Source organism: Dendrobates tinctorius, unplaced genomic scaffold (genome assembly GCF_039654945.1).
Source record: "Dendrobates tinctorius isolate UK_male_01 unplaced genomic scaffold, ASM3965494v1 ptg000008l, whole genome shotgun sequence".
Lineage (NCBI taxonomy): Eukaryota > Metazoa > Chordata > Amphibia > Anura > Dendrobatidae > Dendrobates > Dendrobates tinctorius.
Window position 1 is genome coordinate 49,601,628 of NW_027361676.1, and position 21,770 is coordinate 49,623,397.

The window sequence follows — 21,770 nt, forward strand, 5'->3', positions numbered from 1 at the left end:
TATATAGAATGGGAGGAATAGGGCTAAGTGACAGCACATGTGAAAAAGACTTGGGTATACTAATAGATCACAGACTGAATATGAGTCAACAGTGTGATGCAGCAGCAAAAAAGGCAAATGCAATTCTAGGATGTATTAACAGAAGCATACAGTCTAGATCACGTGAAGTCATTATTTCCCTCTACTCCTCTTTGGTCAGACCTCATCTGGAATATTGTGTCCAGTTTTGGGCACCACATTTTAAAAAAGACATCAACAAACTGGAGCAAGTTCAGAAAAGAGCGACCAGAATGGTGACCGGTCTGCAAACCCTGTCTTATGAGGAAAGGTTGCAGGATTTGGGAATGTTTAGTTTGCAAAAGAGAAGACTGAGAGGAGACTTAATAGCTGTCTACAAATATCTAAAGGGCTGTCACATTGTAGAAGGATCAACTTTATTCTCATTTGCACAAGGAAAGACTAGAAGCAATGGGATGAAACTGAATGGGAGGAGACACAGATTAGATATTAGAAAAAACTTTTTGACAGTTAGAGTGATCAATGAGTGGAACAGGCTGCCACGAGAAGTGGTGAGTTCTCCTTCAATGGAAGTCTTCAAACAGAGGCTGGACAGACATCTGACTGGGATGATTTAGCGAATCCTGCTTTGAGCAGGGGGTTGGACCAGATGGCCCAGGAGGTCCCTTCCAACTCTACGATTCTATGATTCTATGATTCTATGATTGCCCCTCACATGATGATGCTCAAGTTGAGTCTGGCAATGTGTCTGGCCTAGAACACATGTAATCCCACCCGTCCAATCTCGGGACTCAAAGTACGTGATGTGTTCACTACTTATTTTCTTACACCTCAGGGTGCTACTCCCTGGCAAGATGATGCCTTATCTACAGTTGTGGCCAAAAGTATTGACACCCCTGCTATTCTGTCAGATAATACTCAGTTTCTTCCTGAAAATGATTGCAATCACAAATTCTTTGGTATTATTATCTTCATTTAACTTGTCTTAAATGAAAAAACACATAAGAGAATAAAGCAAAACATTGATCATTTCACACAAAACTCCAAAAATGGGCCAGACAAAAGTATTGGCACCCTCAGCCCAATACTTGGTTGCACAAACTTTAGCCAAAATAACTGCGACCAACCGCTTCCGGTAACCATCAATGAGTTTCTTACAATGCTCTGCTGGAATTTTAGACCATTCTTCTTTGGCAAACTGTTCCAGGTCCCTGATATTTGAAGGGTGCCTTCTCCAAACTGCCATTTTTAGATCTCTCCACAGCTGTTCTATGGGATTCAGGTCTGGACTCATTGCTGGCCACATTAGAAGTCTCCAGTGCTTTCTCTCAAACCATTTTCTAGTGCTTTTTGAAGTGTGTTTTGGGTCATTGTCCTGCTGGAAGACCCATGACCTCTGAGGGAGACCCAGCTTTCTCACACTGGGCCCTACATTATGCTGCAAAATTTGTTGGTAGTCTTCAGACTTCATAATACCATGCACACGGTCAAGCAGTCCAGTGCCAGAGGCAGCAAAGCAACCCCAAAACATCAGAGAACCTCCACCATGTTTGACTGTATGGACCGTGTTTTTTTTCTTTGAATGCCTCTTTTTTCTCCTGTAAACTCTATGTTGATGCCTTTGCCCAAAAAGCTCTACTTTTGTCTCATCTGACCAGAGAGCATTCTTCCAAAACGTTTTAGGCTTTTTCAGGTAAGTTTTGGCAAACTCCAGCCTGGCTTTTTTATGTCTCGGGGTAAGAAGTGGGGTCTTCCTGGGTCTCCTTCCATACAGTCCCTTTTCATTCAGACGCCGACGGATAGTACGGGTTGACACTGTTGTACCCTCTGACTGCAGGGCAGCTTGAACTTGTTTGGATGTTAGTCGAGGTTCTTTATCCAACAGCCGCACAATCTTGCGTTGAAATCTCTTGTCAATTTTTCTTTTCCGTCCACATCTAGGGAGGTTAGCCACAGTGCCATGGGCTTTAAACTTCTTGATGACACTGTGCACGGTAGACACAGGAACATTCAGGTCTTTAGAGATTGACTTGTAGCCTTGAGCTATGCTTCCTCACAATTTGGTTTCTCAAGTCCTCAGACAGTTCTTTGGTCTTCTTTCTTTTCTCCATGCTCAATGTGGTACACACAAGGACACAGGACAGAGGTTAAGTCAACTTTGATCCATGTCAACTGGCTGCGAGTGTGATTTAGTTATTGCCAACACCTATTAGGTGCCACAGGTAAGTTACAGGTGCTGTTAATTACACAAATTAGAGAAGGGGAAGAGTCTTGAGGAGATCATTTGCATATTCCCAGTGCCTTCTGGGATAAGTGAAGAGTCTCCGCGAGCTCAACGATCACTGGGTTTTGGCGGTTGCAGCTGAAAAGAGGAAATCGGAAAACCAGGGGAAGAGTCTTGAGGAGATCGTTTGCATATTCCCAGTGCCTTCTGGGATAAGTGAAGAGTCTCCGCGAGCTCAACGATCACTGGGTTTTGGCGGTTGCAGCTGAAAAGAGGAAATCGGAAAAACCGCGCGCCGATAGGCGCGCGAAATTTGGCTCATCTTTCATCGTTTTTAAGAAATCTCAAGATGGAAGAGTCCAGGAGCCATTTGGTGAGCTGCATTTCTTGCTACATGTTCACAGATTTACCAGTGGAAAAGCCAAACTTCACATGCCACAAATGCAAGCTTGTGTCCCTGTTGGAGGAAAAGTTGCAAAATCTCGAAGAGAGGTTAGCTACGTTGAAGATCATTAAGGAAGGTGAAGAGTTCTTGGACAGAGCAGAATTATCTCTTCATGTTACAGAAAGAGAAGAAATTCGAAGTGCACCTGAAGAAACAGAGGAATGGAGACATGTGACCCAGAGAAGCAGGAGGATCAGGAGGCAGTCAGCACCCATACTGCTCAGAAACCAGTACCAGGCTCTCACGCAGGAAAACGATGAAGAAATACATCAGGATAAGACTTTGCCAACAAACAGCAACCTTGTACGCCCTCAGAGTCCTCCTGGATGGAGAAAGAAAAATGTTGTGAAGAAGAAACGGAGAGTGGTGGTCATGGGGGATTCCCTGCTGAGAGGAACAGAGGCCGCTATCTGCAGACCGGATATAACTACAAGAGAAATGTGCTGTCTTCCAGGTGCAAAAATTAAAGATGTGTCTGACAGGATATCAGGACTCTTCAGACCTACAGATGACTACCCATTCCTGCTACTACATGTGGGGACAAATGACACCGCAAGAAACGACCTGGAAATCATCTGCAGAGACTTTGAAGACTTAGGCAAGAAAGTGAAAGAACTGGGAGCGCAGGTGGTCTTCTCTTCCATCCTCCCAGTGGATGGCCATGGAACAAGGAGGTGGAATAAGATTCTGCAGGTGAACAACTGGCTACGTCGATGGTGCCGTCAGCAACGATTTGGATTTCTGGATCACGGAGTGAACTACTTATACGATGGACTACTTGCTAGAGATGGGGTGCACCTTACGAAGACTGGAAAGCATGTATTTGGAAGTCGCCTTGCTACACTTGTAAGGAGAGCTTTAAACTAGAACAACATGGGAAGGGAAGCAAAAGACCAGAAAAAGCCATACACCTGACAAATGCTATTGAGAACTCTGCTATTAGAAGTGGAAAGGAAGAACAAAGACGAAAGAATCTAATTAATAAAAATATTGGAGAAAGAGAAACCAATCACAAACTAAAATGTTTCTATACTAATGCACAAAGCATGGGCAACAAACAAGGAGAATTGGAACTACTAACACAGGAACAGAAACATGATGTCATTGGAATCACTGAAACTTGGTGGGACAATACACATGATTGGAATACAAGACTAGAAGGATACAACTTATTTGCAAGAAACAGACTTGATAAACGAGGAGGGGGTGTCGCATTGTATGTTCGAAACGCGTATATCTGCACAGAGATTGAAGCTTCAGAGACTGGGAGTTCTGTGGAAACTGTTTGGGTAAGAATACAAGGACAGAACAATGGAAAGGACACCATTGTAGGCATTTACTACAGGCCGCCTGTGCAAGCCGAATATATAGATGAACTCTTTATGCATCAGATGGCCAAGTTCTCCAAAAAATATGACATAATTGTCATGGGAGATTTCAACTATCCAGACATTTGTTGGGAATCTCTCTCAGGCAAAACTAACAGGTCAAGGAAATTCTTATCCTCTCTTGCTGACAACTTTATCTTCCAAAAGGTAAGGGAGAAAACAAGGGGAACTGCTACCTTGGATCTAATCCTTATAAACAGGGAGGAAATGGTTGAGGAGGTAAAAGTGGCTGGGACCCTAGGAGGTAGCGACCATGCTATTTTAGAATTTTGGATTACTAGAGGTGGAAGACCTGTGAAGACTCAGACGTCAAGGTTAGATTTCAGAAAGGCAGATTTTAAGGGATTCAGAAAGAGAATTGGAGGGATCCAATGGCTGGATATCCTTAAAGACAAAAATGTCCAGGAAGGATGGGAAATCTTGAAAAATGAAATTCTCAAAGCACAGTTGTTAACAATTCCGAAAAGAGGGAAGAATAGGAAGCATTTAAGGAAACCAGGATGGATGAACACAGAACTTAAGCACATGCTAAAAAGGAAGAAAAAAATGTTTATAAAATGGAAAGAGGGAGGCATATCTAAAGAAGAATATAATGCTGTCTGCAGAACCTGCAGGGCACAAATCAGATTAGCTAAAGCTGAAAATGAACTGAGGCTTGCAAGAGATGTCAAAAGCAATAATAAAGGATTTTGGGGATATGTCAAAAGTAAAAGAAAAGTCAAAGATGCTATAGGATTTTTACAGGATGAAAATGATGAAATGGTAAGACAGGATGTTGAGAAGGCTGAACTTTTAAATTCCTATTTTGCATCTGTTTTCTCTCAGAAAGGAAATGCAACATCAACTGTTATTCACTGTCCTATTAAGGGAATAGAAGAATCCAGGATATCTATAAACAGAAAGATAGTGAGGAAACACTTAGCTAACCTAAATGAATTCAAGTCTCCAGGTCCAGATGAATTACACCCCAGAGTACTGAAGGAGATAGCAGAAGAAATTTTTGAACCCCTCTCCATAATCTTTGAAAATTCTTGGAGAACAGGAGAAGTGCCAGAAGACTGGAGAAGAGCAAATGTTGTTCCTATCTTCAAAAAGGGGAAGAAGGTGGACCCAGGCAACTATAGGCCGGTGAGTCTGACTTCTATACCAGGAAAGATCTTTGAACAAATTATTAAACAACATGTATGTCAATACCTGGATAAGAATGAAGTGATTAAAGAGAGTCAGCATGGGTTTGTAACTAATAAGTCATGTCTGACTAACTTAATTTCCTTCTATGACGGTATCACTGATTGGGTGGATCAAGGAAATGCTGTAGATATAGTATATCTTGACTTCAGCAAAGCATTTGACAAAGTCTCTCATACAATCCTTATTGAAAAAATGACTAAGTATGGAATGGACAAGGCAACTGTTAGGTGGATTCATAACTGGCTTAGTGATCGGACCCAAAGAGTGGTCGTAAATGGCTGCACATCCAGTTGGAAGAATGTCTCAAGTGGGGTACCACAGGGCTCTGTCCTGGGCCCTGTATTGTTCAACATCTTTATCAATGATTTAGATGAAGGAATTGAGGGTAAACTGATTAAATTTGCTGATGACACAAAGCTAGGAGGGATAGCTAATACTAGAGAAGAGAGAGAGAGGATTCAAAAAGATTTAAAGAAACTGGAGAAGTGGGCAGCAACTAACAGAATGGTTTTTAACAGGGAGAAATGCAAAGTACTACATCTGGGCAATAAAAATGAAAAAAGCATATATAGAATGGGAGGAATAGGGCTAAGTGACAGCACATGTGAAAAAGACTTGGGTATACTAATAGATCACAGACTGAATATGAGTCAACAGTGTGATGCAGCAGCAAAAAAGGCAAATGCAATTCTAGGATGTATTAACAGAAGCATACAGTCTAGATCACGTGAAGTCATTATTTCCCTCTACTCCTCTTTGGTCAGACCTCATCTGGAATATTGTGTCCAGTTTTGGGCACCACATTTTAAAAAAGACATCAACAAACTGGAGCAAGTTCAGAAAAGAGCGACCAGAATGGTGACCGGTCTGCAAACCCTGTCTTATGAGGAAAGGTTGCAGGATTTGGGAATGTTTAGTTTGCAAAAGAGAAGACTGAGAGGAGACTTAATAGCTGTCTACAAATATCTAAAGGGCTGTCACATTGTAGAAGGATCAACTTTATTCTCATTTGCACAAGGAAAGACTAGAAGCAATGGGATGAAACTGAATGGGAAGAGACACAGATTAGATATTAGAAAAAACTTTTTGACAGTTAGAGTGATCAATGAGTGGAACAGGCTGCCACGAGAAGTGGTGAGTTCTCCTTCAATGGAAGTCTTCAAACAGAGGCTGGACAGACATCTGACTGGGATGATTTAGCGAATCCTGCTTTGAGCAGGGGGTTGGACCAGATGGCCCAGGAGGTCCCTTCCAACTCTACGATTCTATGATTCTATGATCACATGATTTTTCGAACAGTGCCAATACTTTTGTCCACTCTCTTTTTTTATGTTTGGTGTGGAATTATATCCAATTTGGCTTTAGGACAATTCTTTTTGTGTTTTTTCATTTAAGACAAATTAAATGAAGATAATAATACCAAAGAATTTGTGTTTGCAATCATTTTCAGGAAGAAACTGAGTATTATCTGACAAAATTGGAGGGGTGTTAATACTTTTGGCCACAACTGTAAGTAGTGTTTTCGTTGTGTTGTCATAAAGATGTTTTGCTTGCCCTTTTGTGTGTTTTTGTGACCAGTTTAATGTTTTAGATGTATCTAACACATTACAGAACATATCCGAACATGAACAAGCACACATTGTGAATTAACAAGTTTATTACTTGTTTTTTTTTTTTTTTGGTAATGCCAAAAGAAAATACCCATATAAGTATATGGCATAATGTTAGCAGCACATTATGATGTCAAAAGTTTGCGCAAATAATATACATACTGTATAAAAAAAGCAAAAAAAAATGAGTACCAAAGGAAAACCTACAAGTCATGGTAGGTTGGGGGTGGTGAAGGTGGGGGTCCTGCTTGGACATTTGGCCTTGGTTGCTGGGCCAAATCACTGTCCCCCTGTGCGCTGCCAGTTGGCTCTGGTATCTGTTGCATCCTGGCAGGATCAATTTGGGGGTTTGGGTAGGGGTAATTAGGAAATTGCTGGGGGTAGTCCTGATGGTAGGGCTGCCCAAATTGCCCATATCCCCCAATATGGCCATGTCCAACATACCCATGTTGGGGCCACCCTCCAACATTGGGTAAGTTAAAGTGGCCATATTGTGCATGTGCGTCCTGGCCCATATATTGGGCCTGTGGATCCACATTCTGGATGTGTGCAGGCTGAGGCGGAGGCACCCATGGTGGAGGTGTTGGCACCCGTTGCGGAGGAGGAGGAGGAAGAGGTTCCAAGGATGGTTGACTTGCCACTTCAAGTCCAACCAGCCTATCTATTTGATCTTCCTCCGACAGCTGCCACCTTTCCAAAAATTGAAACAGAATGCGGGGATTATTTGGTGGTGTGCTGGCATCCAGAACTATTTGTAGAGCCCCTCTGGTACACAGCATGTACCCACGGGGAATTGCCCTCAAGTACTGTGCAAGAATGCGCCCATAAGTCTCCTCCCCATCATCATGAGCAGCTGTGGACAAGTAGTCCAATACACCTCGGTCAACCTGCCTCCTTCTTCCTGAAGCTGCTCCTTCTCTCCTGCGCCGGCCTCATCGTGGTAGGGCGGAAGGCTGTGGAGAGGTATCCAGTGGCATGGTGGGGCTGCTACTGTTGCCCTGGTCCTCATTTTGTGCTGCCTGGATACCAGATTCTGGTGGTGGTGGTGGTGGTGGTGATCTTGGTGGTGGGGGTGTGGCTCTGGGAAGTTCTGCAGATGGACCTGACCCTGCAGCAACATCAGACACTGGATCTATCACCACCTCAGAGTCAGAACCCATCTCCCTCTCTGTAAGGTTTGTCTCAGTGCTACAATGTTAAAAAAAAAATACATTAATATTTTGCATTGAAAAAATAAAAATTCCAAAATTTAACCCTGCACTTACGGTCTGAGATCCATCACAGCAGCAAGGAAATGTACGCGGTCGAAGTAGAGGTATTTCCTCTTGGTGGTTCCGGCTGCTCCACTACGGGCCCTCAGCTGTCTCTCCCTCCTATATGTGTCCCTACAGCTGCGCCAACGCCTCGTCACATCAGTCACTACAATGTAAAGCAAAACACAGGATTTAAGACCACACATATGGCTATGTTATCAACGGCTTAAATATGCTTAGGCAACCATATTTAAACTTATATGAATTCGATTTCTGATGGCTCTACACCAAAAATGAGTAACGGGTTCAGGCCTACTGCAAAGGACCTTATAACCAACCTACTTTAAACCAAAATGTAGAAAAACCTGTAGTAATGATGTATGGATGCAAGCATCTATTATTTTTTTGAATAAAAAAAAGAGATATATACTGGCTAAGATAGGGACCAAAAAACAAGGAGAGCACTGCATTTGGTGGAAGAACAATTAGCTAAGGATTGCAATATTTGTCCGAAAATATTAATGGGGCCACCAGTCAGGGATGTGTAATTTAGATTGGGATAATATGCAGACATTATTGGCGTAGTAATTTCTGAAAGCTATTTGGCCAAGGAGGCCACATATTGTAACTTACATTGAGCATATTATATTTGCCTTTTTAATTGTGTCCACATTTTTACAGTGCAATTGAATTTTTGGGGGAATATTTAACTTACTAATTTGCTCCTGCTCCTCCCGAGGTCTGGCCGCATAACCACTGAACATCTGGGAACAGATTCTTCTCCACGCTGCCTCCTTGCGTGCCCGGTCAACATAGTGGGGATCTCTCTGGTCCCATAGTTCTGGCCTCTCCTGGACCAGAACTATCAGCATTTCTACATTTACTTGCGTGGACATGATGGAGGAATCCGTGGAGGCGTTCTTCCTGGTTTTTTTTTTATTGTGCAAGTGAAATTTGCATGCCAAAGCTTCCTACAAATGTCTGATGCTCTTTCCTGTGACCTGGAGAAGTGTTGCGATTTTATCGCAAGTCACACATGTGGTCCATTTGTAATCCGATTTTTTTATCGCACCCATAGACTTGCATTGGCGAGTCCGATCCGAAAATCAGTGACAATCGCAGCATGCTGGAATTGTCTCGGTCCGAGGAAAAAATCCGACAAAAAAATCGGATGATGGGAGCTACACCATAGAATAACACTGGGACGAATGCAATGCGATATTTTTTTTTTTTCTTATTTTATCGCATTGCATTCGTCCGATTTATTCGCTAGTGTGACGCCGGCCTAACGGCAAAAACCTGAAGTGTGAAAGTAGCCTTACAGAGATGCATACTGTAGATCCGAGTTTTAAACTTGAACAAAACTCAGGAAATAGGTATAACTTGGAATGGTAATGATAATGAGCACTGATCGACTTGTATACATTTGATCAACACTAATTGACTTAAATCAACTCTCAGAATGGATCTGTATACTAGGTGAACAGCAATTCACTAATACATGTTGTAAACAGGATCATTTGGGCTGCCAGCAATAGAAAAATGATTCTATATTTGTAGCTGTCCCTAGTCTCAATAATGAGGTCATGGTCAGAAAGCAAAGGTGTAGCTAGGGGTTTGGCTGGAGGGGTGGGTGAAACATCTGAGTGAGCCCCTAACCAGGTAACCAGCGTCAGAGTGGAGCACCTTGGGCCCACCAGAGAAAATGATTCTTGGGGCCCATTATGTAGCTACATAGAAATAAATTCAAGACCACCAATTGTGTGGTAAAACGCGCTAATATCAGGGAATAATATAAGGTAGTACACGTCTTAATTATGTAGCAGAGGTTGGGACAGCCCCCTCTTAGAATATAAAGTAGCCCCCTCAGAATATAATGTAGCCTCGCTCATAGAATATAATGCAGCCCCCTCATAGGTAATACAGCACCCCACAAAATATAATACAACCCCCTCATAAGGTATAATGCAGCCCCCCATAGAATATAATGTAGCACCCTCATATGGCATAATGCAGAGCCCCTCATATAGTATAATGCAGCCCCTTCACAGAATATAATGTAGCCCCCTCAGAGTATAATGCAACCCCCTCATAAGGCAGCCCCCACAGAATTTACTGTAGCTCCCTCATAGGGCATAATGCAGCTCCCCTCATATAGTATTATTTATTATAGCGCCATTTATTCCATGGCGCTTTACATGTGAGGGGGTATACATAGTACATACAAGTACAGTAATCTTAAACAATACAAGTCACAACTGGTACAGGAGGAGGGAGGACCCTGCCCACTAGGGCTCACAATCTACATGGCATGGGTGAGGATACAGTAGGCGAGGAAAGAGCTGGTTGTGCAGCGGTTTGGTGGATCGGTGGTTACTGCAGGTTGTAGGCTTGTCGGAAGAGGTAGGTCTTCAGGTTCTTTTTGAAGGTTTCCATGGTAGGCGAGAATCTGATATGTTGTGGTAGAGAGTTCCAGAGTAGGGGGCATGCGCGGGAGAAATCTTGTATGCTATTGTGGGAAGAGGAAATAAGAGGGGAGTAGAGAAGGAGATCTTGTGAGGATCGAAGGTTTCGTGCAGGTAAGTACCAGGAGACGAGGTCACAGATGTATGGAGGACTCAGGTTTTGGATGGCTTTGCATATCATGGTTATGGTTTTGAACTGGAGTCTTTGGGTAGTGGGGAGCCAGTGCAGGGATTGACAGAGGGGAGAGGCCAGGGAATAGCAGGGGGACAGGTGGATTAGTCGGGCAGCAGAGTTTAGAATAGATTGGAGGGGTGTGAGAGTGTTAGAGGGGAGACCACAGAGCAGGAGGTTCCAGTAGTCAAGGCGGGAGATGATGAGGGCATGGACTAGGGTTTTTGCAGATTCTTGGTTGAGGAATGTACGGATTCGTGAAATATTTTTGAGTTGAAGTCAGCAGGAAGTGGAAGGGCTTGGATATGAGGTTTGAAAGAGAGATCAGGGTCAAGGATAACCCCGAGGCACCTAGCTTGTGGGACTGGAGAGAGTGGGCAGCCGTTTACTTTAATGGATAGGTCCATTGGGAGGGTCACGTGAGATGGGGGAAAGATGATTAATTCTGTTTTGTCCACATTAAGTTTTAGAAATCTAGCAGAGAAGAAGGATGAAATAGCAGACAGACATTGAGGGATTCTGTTTAGTAGGGAGGTGATATCTGGTCCAGAGATGTAGATCTGTGTGTCATCAGCATAGAGATGATACTGAAAGCCATGAGATTCTATGAGCTATAGTATGATGTAACCCCCTGAGAGAATAATGCATCCCCCCTCATATAGTATAATGCAGCCCCTCCACAGAATACAATGTATCCCCCTCAGTATAATACAACCCCCTCATAAGGCAGCCCCCCATAGTATATATTGTAGCCCCCTCATAGGGCATAATGCAGCTCCCCTCATAGAGTATGATGTAGCCCCCTGAGAGAATAATGCAGCCCCTCACAGAATATAATCTAGCCCCCTCATAGGGTATAATGCAGCCCCCCTGAAAGGATATAATACATCCCCTCCACCTCCATCATTGTTCTCCACCTCCACTCCCATCATTGTCCTCATCACCACCTCCATCGTTGCCTTCTCCCCCACCACAATTGTCCTTTCCACCACTACCATCATTGTCCTTTACACCACAACCATCATTGCTTTCTCCCCCCACCACTCCCATCATGGCCCATTCCAACACCATCATAAATTGTCCTTTCCACCACCCCATCATTGCCCATTCCACCACCCTCATCATTGTCTCCCCCACCACCATCATTGCCTTCTCCCCAACCACCCCATCATTGCCCATTCCACCACCTCCATCATTGCCTCCCCCCCACCATCCTCATTGTCTTTCCCCACCACCATCATTGCCTTCTCCCCATCACCTCCATCACTGCTTCCTCACCCACCACCCCCATTGTCCTTTTCACCACCAACATTGCCTTCTCCCCCACCATCCCATCACTGCTCTCTCCAACACCCACATCATTGCCAATCTCCAATATCTCCAATACACACACGACACCACTATCACACATCCAGCACCACTCTCACACACACACACAGACAGACAGGCTTGCAGACACAAACACAGCACCCACTCGCCTCTCTGCAGGTTCCCCGCAGCTGCAGCACATCCCGGCTGTTTCCTCTCTGAAACAGCTGCTCTGAATGATGACGTCATCCAGCCTCCAGCCATGCTGAGTCAGACAGGACTTGCCGGGCAGGCGGGCAGGAAGGAGGACGGCGTCGGATCCCTGCCGCTCCGGTCCCAAGCAGCAGGGATCGCAATCAGGGTTTGCCACCCTTTAGGGGCCCACCTCTGGGGCCCCGATTCAGCACCACTGGCAGGCAGTGTTAGCCTCAGCCTGCGGCTGTCACAGGGCATTAGTGGGGAAAACAGGGGAAGAGGAACCTGGGCCCCTGAAATACCCCTCAGGCTAAGGAGGGCCCTGACTTTCCTTAACTTGGGGGTACTGTTATGATTGAGTCACCGTAGGAGGCAAAAACAGAAATGCTAGCTAAGTCCAGAAAACCAGAGCAGTTGGCAGCTATCGGATTGCAGACCCCTGATCCTATCACAACAACTAACAGTAGCCATGGGGGGTTCCTACGATGCCCTAGACCCCTCGATCACAGCCGGAGAATTAAATAGGCCTACAGAAAGAAAAGGGAAATCTAAACTGCCCCAGAGCAGACCCCAAAGCAATAGGCAGCCCCCAACATATAATGACGGTGAAGCAAGATGAAAACACTAACACAGACAGAAAGATAGACTGAGCAAAGACGGGGCCCAAACTACCTAGATAGGAAAGGACAGGAAGGCTGCTGTCTGCAATCCGTGAAAAACCCTATGAAAATAAAAGCCAACAGACTGACAGTGAAAAAGGCCCTGAAGACGCTAGGCTTCAAAAAAGCTATGTCCGTACTCAGGAATATTTTGAAGACAGAGCAACAGGCAAAAGGAGATTCAGCTCACCCCAGCAGGGAATGGCAGAATCCAGAAAAACAAGGAAAACAAAAACAAAACATAAATGCAAAAGGCAAAGCAGAAAACTTAGCTTTAGGGAAGCAGGAATCAGACTGGTGTCCTAGGAGTCCACAGAGAAATCACCCACAGGGCAGAAGGGCGTCGGCAGCCTTATATCCAGTCAGTGACTCCACTCAGCCAGTCATCATTAGTCCCAGGTGCCTGATAATCAGGCTCACTACCTTCCTTCACCAGAATAGGGAGTTCACCAGACCTCAGTGACAAAGGGGAAAATGAACTCACAACAGGGTACACTTAATGGTAGTGAGGCCCAAAGCCCCGACCTGTCCCTATCTCCTGTTTAGCCCTGAGCTAAACCCCAACCCCCTCCCCAGGAGGAGAGACAAGGAATAAAGAGAACTGCACCGCAAACCAAAGGAAACATAAAACAGACACCACGGGGTTAAAGCAGCTAAAAACCAAAATTTAGCTTTATTTGCTGCTAATACTCCCAGCAGCAGAGTACGGCACCCAATCAGCATCCAGAAGCATCACCACTGCTCCAAATAAGCTGAACCCCCTCTGCACCAGGTAGGTCCAGTCTTCACCAAGTTGGTTAGCAAATGGCCAGTATTACCGACAGTGAATTGCAGCACCAGGTGGCCTTATAAAGGGAAGTGGGAGTAGTCACCACCTGCTGACTAACTAAACATGTAGTAACACCAGCGGCCACCGGGGGGGGGAACCCAGCAGCCGACCAACTACAGTTGTAGTAACACCAGTGGCCACCGGGGGGGAGGAACCCGCCAGAGAGGAAAAAAATTTATAAAAGAGAATCCAGAATCTGACAGATCCAAAAATGGATGGTGACAGTACCCCTCCTTCAATGAGGGGCCTCTGGACCCTCAACACTGCTCTCACCAGAAAAACACCTACGGTGAGGACACCTAGACTCACCAGAGTTCACCTCAGCAACCACCTGACTCGCAGGTTTATGGCAAACGTGGGCAGATGGAAGTGGCAATGCATGCTCCGAAGGCACCACAAATCTCCAGAGTGCCGATCTGGGGAATGAGTTGTGTATGGGCATTATTGGGGGTAGCTCCAGCTGGTAAGTCCCCGGGCCGAGAATGGCCGACACCCGAAATGGACCGATCACCCGAGTACTCCAGATCCCAGCCGCACATCTCCACCGGATGTTTTTGGTGGACAGACATACGTACTCATTCACACACAGGTCCGGACCTGAACGTTTATTGCCACGAACACGTTTGCCACAAGATGGTGAACTCTTCACAGCACCGACAACAGAGGCGTTCCCCTGTGTCGTCACACTCACACCCCCACAATGCTCAGAAGGAGTCACCACCCTCCTCTGACCCCTCCTCCTAAGAGGACTCCGACACCCAGGGTTAGCATGTGGTGAGGGTAGAGGTAGAGAGCACCAGCGGCCACCGGGGGGGAGGAAACCCAGCAGCCGACCAACTACAGTTGTAGTAACACCAGCGGCCACCAGGGCAAAAACCCATATTGACCCCCGAGGGCCAGAGAGGAAAAAAGTTTATAAAAGAGAATCGATAATCTGACAGATCCAAAAATGGATCGTGACAGCGGCTAACGCTGCCCGCTATTAAAGTGAAATGGTATTCACTCCTCTCCACGCCCATGGGGGCATGGGGAAGTGTGAATATTCATTTCTCTTTAGCAGCTGGGACAGGTTCCTGTCTCCATCTGCTGCTCTCTGGCACCAGGAGGGCCCACCTTGACTCAGGGGCACCATAGTAGCTGTGTGTGCTGCTATTAGCGACAAGCTACTGGCTGCAGGGCCCCTGAAGCAGTGGGGGCCCTAGACAGCTGCTAACCAATATGCCAGCAGGTGTCAGTGCCTGGGCCCACCAATCCTTCGGTTCTCCTGTGAGCCAGTAAGACCCTGCAGGTAACCCTGATTACAACTGTGGTGGCGCACCCTATTAGTGTATTTAGGCTGGAGTCACACACAACGATTAAAAAATCAGTCCGATTTTAACTGTCCGAAATCGCACGATTTTCCAGCGTAGAACCGATTTTATTCGCATGTAATCATCCGTTTGACATCCATCTGGCGAGATTTTCTCGCAGACTTGCAAAATGGACATCTAATGGAGCCCTATGACAGGTTTTCAAACACAAAGGAAAGAATAGATATAGACACATAGAATACATATATATAATTCATGCAGTTCTTCATAGCAGAATAGCCACTGTAACATTTGCCGGCTTCTGTAAATTCATTCCCCTTCCCGACATGAAATGACACATGGTTTACATATAGTTAACAATTTCATTTCATTTTTTTTTATGTCTATCACTAGTAATTAGATGAGGGTTTTTGTGTAAAATTTTGGAGTTGTAGGTGTTAATTTAAGGGGTTAATTCGTTTTAAAAAATTGCGGGAACTCCCTGCAGCCTCAGTGATGTCAGCGGAATTCCCCGCAATTTTTTACAACGAATTAACCCCTTAAATTAACATTTTTTATCGCCGCCATAGACTTGCATTGGCGAGTCTGATCCGAAAATCTGCGATTGTCTCAGTCTGAGAAAACGTTCAGAAAAAAAATCGGATGATGGGAGCTGCCCCATAGAATAACATTGGGACGAATGCAATGGGTTTTTTTTTTTGTTTGTTTGTTTTTTTTATCGCATTCATTCGTCCGATTTAATCGCTAGCCAGCCTTAGAGGAACATCAGCAGATGATTGGGTTATTGCTGAAAATCTGTATGCAAAGACCAACACTGATATTATCGCCATATAGTGACATATACTGGTAGATACCAGTGCTGCAGAACATATAAGAGATTACAGCACAGTTATAGATGGTGACTTACAGCTGACATTCTTTCTCATGGAGTCAGTCACTTTTCTTGTCTTTTCCATCTGGCTCAGACTGACATGACGACTTCTCCAGCCACGACTCGGCTGCAGAGATTACAACAAAGACACATCTGACTTCTCACATTTACAACGCCGTCCTCATCTATCGCCAACCTGCACAAATTCCTCATCCTTAAAGATTAAAAAAAAAAAAAAAAACCTACTAACCTTCCCTGCGTTCCCTCGCAGCATCTTGTTCCGATGCCAGCAGCTGATTTATGCTTGTAAGCAGCACATGGCAGTGATGTCATTCGCTGATTACAAGCAGAGGACAGCTGCTCTACACGCCAGGACTGTGTGAGTGGAGAGCAGTGAATATTCATTGCCCTTTAATAGCGAGCACAGTAACCTCAGCCACTGACTTGCTGCAGTGGCCAGGCGATCACGTGTGCCTGCTACTAAAGGGAATGAATATTCACTGCTCTCCACGTCTATGCGCTGTGACTACTGTACCCGCTATTAAAGAGAAATGAAGATTCACTGTGAGCGCAGTGAATATTCATTTCTCTTTAACAGCAGGCACAGGTGACCCACTGCTCCGCCGCTCCCCCTTTGTTTTGTGGGACCCTGACTTGAGTATGAGCTAAGGGGAGCTTTTTCAGCATTAAAATTTGCTGAAAAAACTCGCCTTATACCCGAGTATATACAGTAATTTATATAATGTCAAGTGACCAGAGTGTGTGTGGACTGATTAGCAGCGTTTATTTTGGTGATGGTGATTTTGGTGATAGGTTCCTTTTAAGACCTTTTTTTCTTTGTGTGTGTGACAATATGATGGGCTCACTGCTCCCCCTCTACACAGTATAATGACTCCAAACCTTTCGATGGCCTCTACATTAGCTATCATGCTATGTACTGGGCCCCACACTGGTAGGAGGCCCCCCAATAGTCCCTACAATATGAGGGGTCCACATACTTCGATGCCCCTACAGTTCCACCCCACATTTTAATTAAAATAAAAAAACATATACTCACCTAATCCTGAAAAGTTCTCCTGCAAAGCGCTGCCTCTTGACATCAGAGTCTGGGTAGGGAGGCATGACGTCACTGCACCAGGACTCTAACTCCCCACACTTGCGCCAACTCTTCTGCATTCTGTAATGCTGTAGATAAGCCCCCGATGTAACCTGAAAGATAAGAAAAACGAGAGATTATACTCACCCAGGGGTCCGGTCCGGTCCAATGGGCCTCGCGGTCCGGCGCCTCCCATCTTCTAGCGATGACGTCCTCCTTCTTACTTCTGCCACAGCTCCTGCGCAGGCGTACTATATCTGCCCTATTGAGGGCAGAGTAAAGTACTGCAGTGCGCAGGCACCGGACCTCTCTGACCTTTCCCGGTGTCTGCCCACTGCAGTACTCTGCTCTGCCCTCAGTAGGGCAGATAAAGTACGCCTGCGCAGGAGCCGTGGCAGTAGTAAGGAGGAGGAAGTCATCACTAGAAGATGGGAGGCACCGGACCGCGACGCCCATCGGACCGGACTCCTGGGTGAGTATAATCTAACTCATTTTTCTTATCTTTCAGGTTACATCGGGGGCTTATCTACAGCATTACAGAATGCTGTGGATAAGCCCCTGATGGCGGTAGCCACATCTCGTAGGGCAAAAATGAGGTGACAGATTCCCTTTAAGGGTAACGTAGGTCTTGGTGGCCTCTTTGAGCACAGGGCCCTGGGAAACCACCCCCTCTGCCCCTTGGTAGCAAGTTATTGTAGTCTGTATTTGGGATGTAGATTGCACTAAACCCCCCTTCAAACGTCCGTATAAAAACGTACGTGAAAACTCGGTACCAGTGTCATCAGTATTTTCCATCAATGTGTCATCCGTGTGTCTGTTTAACCATCACTCATCAGTGTTTTTCTGGTATGCATAAAGAAAGTTTCTCCTATACTTGCAATGTTTAACATGTACAGTACACGGATAGCGCTTGGATGGCACAAGGATGCTATCCGTGTACTTTATGTGTTTTTCATGGAACCATAGACTTGTATTGGCCTTTGTCACCCACCCATGCTGCTAGAAAAAAACAGACATATCTCTGTGTGTTTTGCATGGATATACGTTCCACGTAAAAACACGGACATGTGCACAGCAGCATAATTTATAATGGGTGCGTGTGGTATCCATAAAAAATGAATACAACATGTATTTGAAACATGAACATGTGAAGGAGGCATAAAGTGGGATCGCATGTCACAGGAACACCATGTGAAAACGCTCGTTTTTCAAATTGATTGCACCTAAAAGTTAATGGTCACGTAGTTTTGCAGCTTAATGGCAGTGCACAGCAGCACCGCTGTTACGTCACATTGCTTCTAGATGTATTTCATGTGAAAATCAAACCAATCACCAAGTTGGCGACATTTCAGGTAGCCTGCAACCTCAACTTCTGAGCTCAGGCCACACACAGCAGCTGAAAGTCTCACCTTTATGGAGATTTAACCACAAATCTGAGGTTTTCCAATGCTCGCTTATGTCAGTCTGATTTTTTTTTTATTATGAAACAGCATAGATAATAAACAAACCATCAAAAACCACAATAGTTTACTGTATCAGCGTTTGCCATTTTGGACAAACTTCAGCAGCTACATGGCTTTGCCCTAAAGCATTCTTTAATTTAAGTTAAAATCATATTTTTACCTTCCTGATTTTTTTTCATTTTGTTCTTGCTATTAACTGGAGTGATTGCTTTTTACTGTTCATGAAGAGATTGGTTGTTTATGTGGCTTTTAACAGTTGTTACAGGGTAAACCGCGTTTCTATGTTTTCCATAATTTTTCATAATTTTTTAACATTTCCATTCATACTATCAATTGGATTTTCGTAACATCGTATAGTTGGAGCTTCGCACAATTCCATTACGTTATGCCCATCATGTGTTAAAAACTTGGCAACACCATATGGCACAGTCTCTAAGATCTTAGCTCAGGGACCAAATTGCAGCAGGATGTGTAAAACAATTTCAGCATTCACAATGCTGGAACATATGCCTGCAATTTGGGAGTCCTAGAAAACCCTTTCAGCAATGACTAACCTTTCAACTGAAAAAAGGATGCCTGATACACTCTGATGTGCAGCCATCCATTAGGTGCACGTTAAGCCCTAGAGTATTGTCAGTCAAACCTTCAAGCAATCTGATCTCATGTTTGGGGTGGGAGCACAAGTATTATTCCATGCCCCATATCTGGAAGGACATGAAAACCAATTTGCATTGGTCTGCAAGCTCAAAGGGAGTATCATTTAAAAATTCTGAAATATTAATTCCAGCTCACCCAGTTGCTCCATGCTCATCCACCTGGGGCTCAGACACCAGCCCCGCCTCAGCCTCACATCAAGGACACTAGGAAAAATTGTAGTCCTTCTCAACAGTACTGGATTTTCCCTTTCCCCCCATTTTTCAAAAGAAATCATAGTGCATACAAAAGAAAAATGTATATGTCAACATGAAAAGTCTAAGCAGTCTTACTCATGAGTCATGAGTAAGACTGCTTAGTGCAGTCGAAACTCGTCGACTGGATCATGTCGACCATGTACATTTTTCTTTTGTATGCACTATGATTTCTTTTGAAAAATTAGGGGAAATGAAAACCCAGGCCTATTGAGCCGGATTCCAATTTTTTATATTATCATTTAAAAACACTGAGAAAATACCTTCTTCATGTAAAACTTTCCTTGCCCTTTTGATATGCACAATATACACATGGTGTGAAAATACATCAAGAAACCACTTGTGTCATTACTGTACTTTGTTGTAGATGTTTTGCTGTTACTCACATGCTTAAGGGCCTTTCTCACATAGCGAAATCGCTAGCGATATCACTAAAGCGTCACCGATTTTGTGACGCAACAGCGATATCGCCAGAAATCTCGCTTTGTGTGACACGTACCTGTGACCGCCCCCCCCCCCGCTGGATATCGCTGATGGTGCTCGAATGTCCCAGGCCATTTTCTGATCATTGGCGTCCCGCTGGCATGCATCGCAGTGTTCGGCGCCGACTAGCGACATCGCAGAACACATGGACGCAGGCGGAAGTCGTCAGAATCGCTGCAATGTAACAGGTAACAGCTACCCCCGACGTATCGCTGCTGCGTCACTGCAGAGATCTGCCCATTTGGCAGCTCACTAGCGACCATTTAGCGATGCACCAGCGATCCTGACAGGGTCTTATCGTTGTCGGGATCACTGGTGCATCGCTAAATGTAACGGGACCCTTATTTCCTTCCACTCACCTTCTTACATTTAGCTGACGTATCACGCCTTTATTCCTCACCTAAAAATGTAGGTGGACCATGTGTTATAGCTACTATAGATCTCTTCCATGAGCTTCCATCATCACTACATGAATACATCACCAAAACAACCATCACTACATGAATATGTCCCAGAACCAGAATAAATCACTAGAACCACCATCAGTTTTGTGCAAGCTGTATTTGTCGCATGACGGACGCAAAAACCATCATATGTATCTCTTTATTTATAATTGGGGTCTATTTATTTTCCATTAGAGTATTTGTTAAATGCTGGACACCTTAAGGCTGTGTGCCCACGATGCGATTTTTAAGCGTTTTTGCCGCGATTTTCGGAGCGAAAACGTTTAAAAATCGTGTACAGAACGCCCCCGTGCATTCCTATGGCATTCCGCACATGCTGTGCTAATGCTATGCTTTGTTCCGCGGCGGAATCGCATCGCGGAAAAAAATCGCAGCATGATCATTCTTTTGTAGAATCATAGAATTGTAGAGTTGGAAGGGACCTCCTGGGCCATCTGGTCCAACCCCTTGCTCAAAGCAGGATTCGCTAAATCATCCCAGTCAGATGTCTGTCCAGCCTCTTTGAAGACTTCCATTGAAGGAGAACTCGCCACTTCTCATGGCAGCCTGTTCCACTCATTGATCACTCTAACTGTCAAAAAGTTTTTTCTAATATCTAATCTGTGTCTCCTCCCATTCGGTTTCATCCCATTGCTTCTAGTCTTTCCTTGTGCAAATGAGAATAAAGTTGATCCTTCTACAATGTGACAGCCCTTTAGATATTTGTAGACAGCTATTAAGTCTCCTCTCAGTCTTCTCTTTTGTAAACTAAACATTCCCAAATCCTGCAACCTTTCTTCATAAGACAGGGTTTGCAGACCGGTCACCATTCTGGTCGCTCTTTTCTGAACTTGCTCCAGTTTGTTGATGTCTTTTTTAAAATGTGGTGCCCAAAACTGGACACAATATTCCAGATGAGGTCTGACCATAGAGGAGTAGAGGGAAATAATGACTTCACGTGATCTAGACTGTATGCTTCTGTTAATACATCCTAGAATTGCATTTGCCTTTTTTGCTGCTGCATCACACTGTTGACTCATATTCAGTCTGTGATCTATTAGTATACCCAAGTCTTTTTCACATGTGCTGTCTCTTAGCCCTATTCCTCCCATTCTGTATATGCTTTTTTCATTTTTATTGCCCAGATGTAGTACTTTGCATTTCTCCCTGTTAAAAACCATTCTGTTAGTTGCTGCCCACTTCTCCAGTTTATTTATATCTTTTTGAATCCTCTCTCTCTCTTCTCTAGTATTAGCTATCCCTCCTAGCTTTGTGTCATCAGCAAATTTAATCAGTTTACCCTCAATTCCTTCATCTAAATCGTTGATAAAGATGTTTAACAATACAGGGCCCAGGACAGAGCCCTGTGGTACCCCACTTGAGACATTCTTCCAACTGGATGTGCAGCCATTTACGACCACTCTTTGGGTCCGATCACT